The sequence below is a fragment of the Hevea brasiliensis genome, chromosome 13, assembly GCF_030052815.1.
Source record: "Hevea brasiliensis isolate MT/VB/25A 57/8 chromosome 13, ASM3005281v1, whole genome shotgun sequence".
In the NCBI taxonomy this organism is placed as follows: Eukaryota; Viridiplantae; Streptophyta; class Magnoliopsida; order Malpighiales; family Euphorbiaceae; genus Hevea; species Hevea brasiliensis.
In genome coordinates, this window is record NC_079505.1 from 46,559,313 (window position 1) to 46,570,256 (window position 10,944).

Here is a 10,944-nt window from a genome sequence, read left to right on the forward strand (position 1 = left end):
GTCATGTAACAGTCACAGATCAATATTCACTTTTCCATTTACAAACACAATTTTGCATTATTTACATGAAAATCAAAATACATTACATAAGTTTCATTTACACAAAGGAAAATAAAAATCAATTACAAAATACCAAAATGAAGCCTAGTGTCCTACCAATGCACTGTAGACGGTGAGGTGACATGGACACTATCCAGAACTGTGAACTGCCTTACCGAATCTGTGGTCTACTGGGCCCTCTGTCCAAATCTTCAGCACCTATGCGTTGTAAAAGCGACGCGCTAAGCATAAAGCTTAGTGGTGCTAATAATACAAGAAAATATAATATGCAAATAAAAATAATAATTTCCTTACTATTGTGTTCATAAGAAATGAGTAATTACTAACTTATTGTTTAGTCGAGGGCGAATCATGTTTTATGATATTAACTTCTTCATGCATTTCGTTAATTATTTTTTTTTTTCATGATCTTGAGCTTCCTTGTATTTTTGTAATCATTCCTGATACTTAATTTTCGTATTTTCTTTAATAATCAGTTCATAGTTATACTTTTCCATTCATTTGGTTGCCCAAGTAACTTATACTGGATGACTGGACTGGATAACGGGTCGTTGGCACTGGGCACCGCGGTGCCTCGTGCCATCATACCATGGGACGCAGAACGTCAACCACGTATGCAGTCAATATAGCTAAAAGCTATGATATCACATAATCGGGTATAAAAGCCATGAATACGGGCATAAAAGCCATGGATACGGGCATAAAGCCATGGATACGGGCATAAAGCCTTGAATACAGGCATAAAGCCTTTCGCAGTACTGCTAAAACAATACCCTATTGGCATGCCAAACTATCCAATCCGACACACATGTCTAGGCAATACAAGGGCACATAATATCATTAAATGTTCATAAGTTTTATTATTTCATTTTATGTTCCAATTATCGTTCATAGTATTTTAATTTTATTTATAGTAGAAGCATAAATCTTCAAATCTCATTTTTATATAATTTATGCATGCATCATACTATTCACGTTAATTGCAATTTACATCAATCGATTTTTATGTACCATTTGTACATCGAAATATTTCCATTTCTCTCATGATGAGAGCAATTAACCCATTTACACATCCATGTGATTCATCTAATCGTTACAATATTTATATGAATTAGTATTCACATTATTACCTCTCATGTACCAATTTTTGTACAAGGTATTATAATCCTATTTGAAACAAAGACATAAATCCTAATGATAACTTTATCTCATTTATACTCTAGACAATCCATTTGTGTTAATTACATTTTATATTTCAAGTTGTATTACTTATGTAATATGTGTCATTTTATTTACTATTCACCTTACTAGTCAACCAAAATGTTGACTTTTTCATATACAATAAATTTATTGAACCTAAGTTCTCAAAGATACCACATTTTGCATTTAAAACTTGTTGGAATTGAGCACCCATACCATTTCTAAACTTAAAACCAAGAGGGCAGAATTTTCAGTTTTTGAAGCCTAACTTTACTGTTCCATTGGGCACTGTTGCAGTGGGAATTTGAAGAAATGGCAAACATGAAAGTTGTTCCTTATTTTGTCTAGTTGAATTTCCTTTTTTGAATCACTCCATTTGGAGTTTTGTAGCTCCAGATATGGTCCAAAAACCACAACTGGCCGGATTTCCATTCTGCAGAAATTACCATATCTACAGTAACATGAACAGTGACTGCCACTGCCATTTGGGTTAGGTTCTGGTCATAATTTGGGGTAGGTTTCTTCATGAAAGTTGTTTGTCTATGTCTTAACTTGTTGCTGTAAAACGTTCAGGTCAATTGACCTTATCTACAGTGAGTTATGGCCAAATGAACAGCTACTATTCATTTGGTCATTTCTGCAGGTGCTGTTGCAGGGTATCCGGATTGGGGCCAACTTTTGGTCCACTTGCTTTGGTCTTTTGGGCATGGTTTCTTCAGAAAAAATGTGCCATTATAAGCCTAGTTTCATGTCCAATTGGCCAAACACCAATTGGATCTACACAGCCAAAGTTATGGCTGTCTAAGTGGACTGCAATTTCAGTCACTCTGCTGTTGTCCCTAGGCAGCCTACACATTCACTTTGCCATGCATTAACTCACTTCAAATTATGATTAACTTGCCTTAAATGGTCACTAATTGACCACTAGAATGTCCATTAATCAATTCAAATGCCAAATCCAATTTTCACCATTAAAACCCTAGTTCCCATTATAGGTTTTCACAACACACCTTAATTACTAACCCATTCACTAACCACATGCATAGATGGTTTAAACATAACCTCTAATCCATCTCAAGTCCATCAGAACACTCCATTTCTATTCCTTCAATAGGGCAGCTGAAATCCATGGCATACATACCCATAAGTTTCATTCATTTAATCCACAATTTCATACTCATTTTTAAGTCCTTAACATGGAACAAGAGATATACATGCATAATTAAGCACTAACCTCTTTGCTCAACTTATTGAGCTTGTGAAAACTCTAGAATTTCTCCTCTTTGTGGCTGCCTAGAGTTGCCTTGTGATGTGGGGACAAGTTTTAGTGAAGGTGACTTAGGGTTTAGTAGTGGAATTTCATGGGAAATGGAAGAAATTAAAGGAAACTTTCATGGAGGGTTATGGAAAAGGGGAGGTCACGTTTTGGCTGAAGAAGAAGAAGAAGATGACCAGAATTTTTGGTCTCCTTTGGTCTCTTTTATTAGTTAATTAAAGGGTTGTTTAATTGTGATTGGAGGAAGCTTTTTAAATGATATCACAATATGTCATATTTGGCATTTTATTGCATTTTCTTTTCTTTTCTTTTCTACTAACTTTCAATTAATTTTTCATCAATATTAATTCATATTTTATGTCATAATAATTATTTACTCAACTGGACAAGTCGGCCAAAAATCATCTCTGAAGGCGAAATGACCAAAATGCCCTCCGTTTGGCTTAACGGGTCAAAATTGTCTGTACCGATTGAAAAATTTTTCTAAATATTTTCTTGGCATTCCAATGCCATAGGAACCTCAATGACCCTTCTCTGGAGTCTCAAAAATTATTTTATAATTTTTCCCCCGGGTCTAGGGCTCCTAGTTACGAGAATCGCAACTTCCCTCTGGGTTACCCCTCGCTAGGGCACCGGCTCATTTGACTTAGTTGTATTTTATTTCTAAAATTTTTATTAAATTTTTCTTATTAATATTTGAGTTAATTATGGTCCCTCACTTTAGTTTAAATATTTTTCCGGACGTTCTAGCTGTCCGGACCGACACCGGTCACCGGAACAGTAGAATGTACGGAGTTGCTACAGGGAGGGTGTTACAATTTATGACAAAACATTGACAAGAGTAAACTCCATGTGCTTGTCATAAGTGTCACTGGTTCAGCCTACTTATCATTTATAAGTGCCTATCATGTTTGTTATATGGCATGAGACTCACCATTCCATCTTATTTATATCTCATATAAATAACTTGGGAACAAACATGAATACAATCTTTCTGGATAAGTCATGTCCTTATTATGAAGTATCCTCGATTGTGAACCTATTTATGATACTTCGTACTAGAAATATTGTTACTCATATTCTTAGCATCTTAAGAATAATATTTCTAACAAAATATCAATGGACCTTTTCTATTACACATAAATATATTATGTAAACGAAAAAGTGGAAATGCCTTTTATTAATAAAAATATGTACAAGATACATACTAAATGATATGCTCTAGGGAATACTACTGACAATCTCCCCCTAACACTAGAGCCATTCATTACAATACTTTAGACCCATCTCCTCAAGATGTCGATCTAACTGAGCTTGTGACAAAAGCTTAGTGAATGGATTAGCTGGATTTTTCAGCCGATGTTATTTTTCTGCATGGCTATATCGCCTTGCCCAATTATATCTCTGATAATGTGGTAGTGCCTTTCTATGTGTTTGTATTTTGGGTGAGACCTTAGTTCCTTAGCCTGTATGACTACTCCATTGTTGTCACAGTGTAGTGGAACTGCTGACTCAATGGAAGGAACTACTGTAAGTTCTGTCACGAACTTCTTTATCCAAACAGCTTCCTTTGCAGCATCTGATGCAGCAATATACTCGACCTACGTAGTGGAATCTGCGGTTGTGCTCTGTTGGAACTCTTCCAACCGATCGCACCTCCATTACAAATGAACACATATCCAGAGGTAGACTTTCTATCATCGATATCTGATTGGAAATCAGAATCAGTATAACCATCCAATTGCAAGTCTCCACCTCCATAAATCAAGAATAAATCCTTAGTTCTTCTTAAGTACTTAAGAATATTCTTGTGACTATCGATGTTCCAAACCTGGATTGGATTGATACCTGCTAGTCAAACTAACAGCATATGCGATATCCGGCCTAGTACACAACATTGCATACATTAAACTTCCAATAGCCGAAGCATATGGAATCCTGGCCATCTTATCTCTTTCTTCAGGTGTCTTTGGAGACATCTCTTTAGAAAGATGGATACCATGTCTCACTGGTAACAATCCTCTCTTGGAATCAAGCATGTTAAACGTCTTTAACACCTTTTCCAAGTATAGACTTTGGGATAAACCAATTATTCTTTTCGCTCTATCTCTATAGATGCGAATCCCAATAATATAGGTTGCCTCCCCCAAGTCTTTCATGGAGAATGTATTTGACAACCATACCTTTATAGTTGTCAACATACCTGTGTCATTACCCATCAATAATATGTCATCCACATATAAGACAAGGAAAGTGATAGCACTGTCACTAACCTTCTTATATACACATGGCTCATCCTCATTTTTGATAAAACCAAAGGATTTAATGGCTTCATCAAAACAGATGTTCCAACTCCTCGAAGCTTGTTTCAACCCATAAATGGATCGCTTTAGCTTGCATATCTTGGAACCATCTTGGGATTTAAATCCCCTAGGTTGTTCCATGAAAATGTTTTCTTCAGTGTATCCATTGAGAAAAGCTATTTTGACATCAATCTGCCAAATCTCATAATCATAGTATGCAGCTATTGCTAATAAAATCCTAATTGATTTAAGCATGGCAACAGGCGAGAAAGTCTCCTCATAGTCGATTCCTTGCCTTTGGCGAAACCCTTTCGCTACTAGCCTTGCCTTATAGGTCTCTACCTTTCCATCAGAACCAATTTTCTTCTTGAAAACCCATTTGTTCCCTATAGGTATAATACCTTCAGGTGGGTCAACAAGATCCCAAACTTGATTCTTATACATGGAATCAATCTCGGATTTCATAGCTTCAATCCATTTTGAAGAGTCTATATCTGATATAGCTTCTTCATAGGTAAGTGGATCATCTCCATGATCTACTTCTTCATGAGTAGACAACTCTTGTTCTTCTTCATGAAGAAAACCATATCTCTCTGGTGGGTGAGATACCCTGGTTGTTCTACTAGGAACAGCTATAGATGTTTCATCAACGGGTATTGGTTGACTAGATGGATCTATATCCATCTGATCTGTTGGTTGGTCAGAATTCTCCAATTCTAACTCTATTTGCCTTCCTTTGCCTCCTTCTTGAACAAACTGTTGTTCAAGAAATGTGGCATCTCTACTTATCACAACCTTTTGTGAAGTAGGCAAATAAAAATAATATCCAAAACTATCTTTTGGATATCCAACAAATCGACCTTTTTCTGATCTGGTCTCCAATTTATCAGTGTTCAGCTTTTTGATATAAGCTGGACAACCCCAAATCTTAACATGCTTAAGACTTGGTTTTCTTCCATGCCATATCTCATAAGGTGTGGAAGAAACTGATTTTGATGGAATCCTATTCAGAATATACAAAGCTAATTCTAATGCAAATCCCCAAAAGAAGATTGGCATATCAGTATAGCTCATCATACTACGTACCATATCCAATAGGGTACGATTTCTCCTTTCAGATACACCATTCAGCTGTGGCGTTCCTGGAGGAGTCAGCTGAGAAACAATGCCATGCTCTCTCAAGTATTCATCAAATTCAGTACTCAAATATTCACCTCCACGATCTGATCGAAAAGCTTTAATATTATTTTCTGTTTGATTTTCTACTTCAGATTTAAATTCTTTGAACTTTTCAAAAGATTCATGTTTGTATTTCATCAAATACAAATACCCAAACCTTGATTTATCATCAGTAAAGGTAATAAAATAATGAAAACCCCCTCTAGCCATTTCTTTAAATGGACCACATACATCACTATGTATTAGCTCCAAAATATTTTCAGCTCTTAGCCTTTGTCCAATAAAAGGTGATCTAGTCATTTTGCCCTGAAGGCAGGATTCACAAGTTGGAGTAGGCTCAGAGCCCAATGAGGATAAAATCCCCATTTTCTCCAATTTTGTAATCCTATCTTCTACAACATGACATAACGTTAAGTGCCAAATATATTTTGAACTTGAGTTGGTTTTCACCATGGCATTGCATTCTTTTAGATTGCTATACTCTGGCCAATGGAAACACTTTCTTACTGGCAATGGAAACACATTCCTGTTGGCAGTGGAAACACTTTCCTTTGCCTTTGTCAGCTTTGGTCTTCCCTTTCTGTTTAGCTATTTTCTTGGAAGGACCAGGAATCTGAGGTTTCTTTTTCTTATTGCCCTTCTTCCTTCTTGTTGGACTTTCCAGCAGAAGAAGATGCAATCAAAGCTACCTCTTTTCCTTTATAGCCCGGCATATTCTTTTGGGCAATAACCAGCATGTTGAGTAAACCAGCTAAGGTGCATTCCTGTTTAGTCATATGGAAATTTGTCACAAAATTCCCAAAAGACTCAGGAAGGGACTGAAGGATCAAATCCTTTTGTAGTTGGAAATCCATGTTGAAGTCAAGATGTTCCAACTGCTCAATCAGCCGAATCATCTTGTGGACTTGATCCCCAACATTCTATCCCTCAGACATCCTCATACGGAATAGCTGTCTAGATATCTCATACCTAGCATTCCTGCTGTGCTCACCATATAACTCTTGTAGGTGAAGGAGGATCTCACTCGCACTCTGCATGTTCTCATGTTGCTTCTGTAACTCATTACTCATGGAAGCAAGCATGTAACACTTAGCTCTCATATCATGCTCCTTCCACTTGTCCAAAGTATCATGTTCCTCTTGTGTGGCCTCTGGAGGTAAGGGACCAGGAACATTTGAATCTAGAACATATCCTATATGTTCAAGGTTCAGGACAAGTTTCAAATTTCTTAGCCAATCAGACAGATTAGGTCCTGTCAACCTATTGCAATTAAGTATGCTTGCAAGGATATTGGATGGTGGTGGTTGTTCTGTGCTCATTATTATCAGAAAATTAATTACAGAAAATAACCAGATTAATTAGTAAATATATCATGTAATTAACCAAAATGATTATGGTCTTTTAATCAAATTGGTCCTCCCACTAACTTAGCGAATCCTACACTTCCAAAGTAGGAAACAGAAATCCTAGTTGGATGGATTTCTAGTGGGTGATTGAATTCTTATAATTCTATTGATCATCCTCAGGTACATCCATTATTGGAATTACAATAAACTATAAGTGAGCAACTCCTTGCCCATCACATCTCATGTGAGGTTCAATCCTTTACCTAGCCCCTAATGCTCAAAATCTCAGGTACATCCATTATTGACTTATCTTGCATTAGTTAAGTTGATCCCATTGAGCCAGTAATTATGTAAATAATTTTAATGTCCTCAGGTACATCCAATATTGGCCACCAAACCATTTACATATTTACAACATCTCATGCTTAACAATTATTCTTAAGAGAATCTCTTAAATTAATTGCATCTCATGCAACTATTTAAAATTTCTTAAAATAATTGCCCCAATGGAGGGCCTATGTTATAATTACTTTAATTATAGCATTTCCAACTTAATCATTTGTTTGAAAGATTTTATGGTCATTCTAATTACTATTAAGGTCTCACTTTGCACATTATCCATTTAGCATGCATATATCATATAATTGCATACATTCCCATACATCTCATGCATTCATGGATAAGCAGTAAATATGGTATGATCATGGACTTTCTAAGGGATTCAATTCTGAGCCACCAAGAATTGAATAAGGGCATTCCTAGGTGCATTTCATTCATTCATTTTACAAGAGTTGCTGAAGGAGTACATAATCAACACTTGATCTTGAATTCCTCCCACTGGTCCTATCAATGCTCTTGATCTCCTTGAAATTCTTGCAATCCAATAGTACATAGTAATCCTTGGCATACCAAGGCGAATTTACAAGAACTTAAATAAATAAAATTACAACCCAAAAATTATTACAAACTTAATAATACATGTCCAAAATAAATTAAAATAAATTAATTAATTTACAATCCCAAAGAAACATAAAAGAAATAAATCCAATCACATTGGTCTTTTATAGTCCATGATCATCCATCATGCATATCACTATTTAACAATTAAATAAAACATACATACTTAAATTAAATTGAATATCTCATATTCAACTTAAAAATCCAGATTTGAATATGATTCAAATAAATTTAAAAATTCAGATTTGAATCTCATTCAAACAAATTTTAAAATTCAGATTTGAATCACATTCAAACAACTTCAAAAATTCAGATTCGAATCACATTCAAACATTTTTTAAAAAATCAGATTTGAATCACATTCAAACATTTTTTTAAAAAATCAGATCTGAATTTTATTCAATCAATTTTAAAAAATTAGATTTAAATATGATTCAAACAACTTTAAAAATTCAGATTTGAATCACATTCAAACAACTTTTAAAATTCAGATTTGAATCACATTCAAACAATTTTTAAAATTTTGATTTGAATCATAATTTAATTGTGTGATTAAAATTCTAATTAAACATTTTAATTAGTCATATGATGAACCTTTCATCATGCAACAATTGCAGAATTTAATAACAACCATGCGCACCATGATCTTCCAAAGCCATGCGCACCATGTTGGAGTTCATCAAGCATGCCGCCACACCTCTTGATCCAACCAGCAATGGATCAATCATCTCATGATCAAATCACACAATTAAATCATATAATAAACAATCTAAATGGCAAATATAGTGGCTCTGATACCAATTGAAGGATCGGAAGCGTGAAATACACAAGTTTATACCATTGAATTCAAAAATTTTCACCTAGGGTTACATGCTTCATGCAAGATTTATTTTTATCTATTTGATTTCAATGATAAACAACATATTAAAACTCTTTTAATATGTTTTTGGATCTGTATTTGCCATTTAAGATTTTAAAATTAATCAGATTAATTTTAGAACCCTAGATTAAATCAAGAATGATTACACTAATCTCTTGATGCACTGCAGCGTGTCTGCACCTTTGAGATTCGTCTTCAGGACACCAGATGTTGTCCATCTAGTTTGTCCACACCAAGAACACCTATGGCAGCCCTTGAACAACTTCTAAAGCCTTTTCTATTAATTAGAAATTCAAGTTCTGCCTTTTAAGGGATTAGAGATGTAAACAGGACACTAGAAACAATTTCTAATGTTCTTAATTCAAGAGATTGATGGCTAATCTCTTTGAATTGATGAGAGATGAAGAAGAATAGAGGGAGGGCTGCAAAATGGCGTGACAAAGGAGTGTGGCTGCTGGTTGTCTTTTATTTTCTCATAACAACACTTAAATAGCTAGGTTAACACATTAAAGCCTTGCCACATGTCACCCTTTGATTAGCTCTAGGTTTAAGTGACTCAATCACATTTTGCCAAGTGTCAAACCTATATTTAATCTTGATTTTAATCATCTTACATGATTAAAAAACATTTGGCAAGCTTATGTGTTATGCCATGTGTCACCATCTCATGGTGCCACGTGTCACACTGCAAAATGACCAAAATGCCCCTGTGTCTTAATTTTGAGTTCTCAACCCAAAATAATTATTTTTCTTCTTCTAATTAATTTATATCAAATATAAATTAATTAATTAATCTCTATTAATTAATTTCTCATTAATTAAATTCATATTTAAACACTTTAAATATAAATTTAACTTATATTATACATCCAATAATCTAGATTTGGTTTCAAGTCATGCTAGGGACTTTGCAATCTAATTGCAAACTAAACCTATTTAATTAATCAATTAAACTCTTTAATTAATTAATTAAATCATATTTAATAAGGTGATAACTTGTGTATGTGTGTGACTTACTAGGCTCATCACTAATTGGCAATGAGACATGATATCAACTCTTAATATCATCAGAACTCTTTCTTACCATAAATGATTTCTCTAAATCATTTTATGAACCTCATAGACCATGGTTAACACCTAGCATAGCATGCCATGGCCACCCAATTAGTAATAAGGTTTACCTTAAATGAACCTACAATCATATGTTACCATGCACTAGAATCTCTCTGTTACAAAATCCCAACTCAAGCTGGAGTCATGGTTTATGTCAAACTCCATTTGCTATGAATATTATGTTCTCTTTTAATTCCAGTTCTTGATTAAAAGATTTTCTCATCAGAAACTCTTTTACGAATAAATCTATCTGTCTGGCAGAACTTGAAACAGCAAGAACAATTAAATGAACATAGGATTTTATCTCTATTTACTTAGAGGACCAGATTCCATCTTGATCAACACCTACCTCCATTTAAAACTAGTAGGAGCCAACACATGCCCATATACCCATACTGAGTACAAGTATGAAAGCGATCAAACTCAAACAACCTATATACAAGATAATTATGCTATCTCGTGTCTAAAGATTATATGCCTTGATATGATTTATGACAAAACATTAACAAGAGTAAACTCCATGTGCTTGTCATAAGTGTCCTTTGGTTCGCCTACTTATCATTTATAAGTGCCTATCATGTTTGTTATATGGCATGAGACTCACCATTCCATCTTATTTATATCTCATAT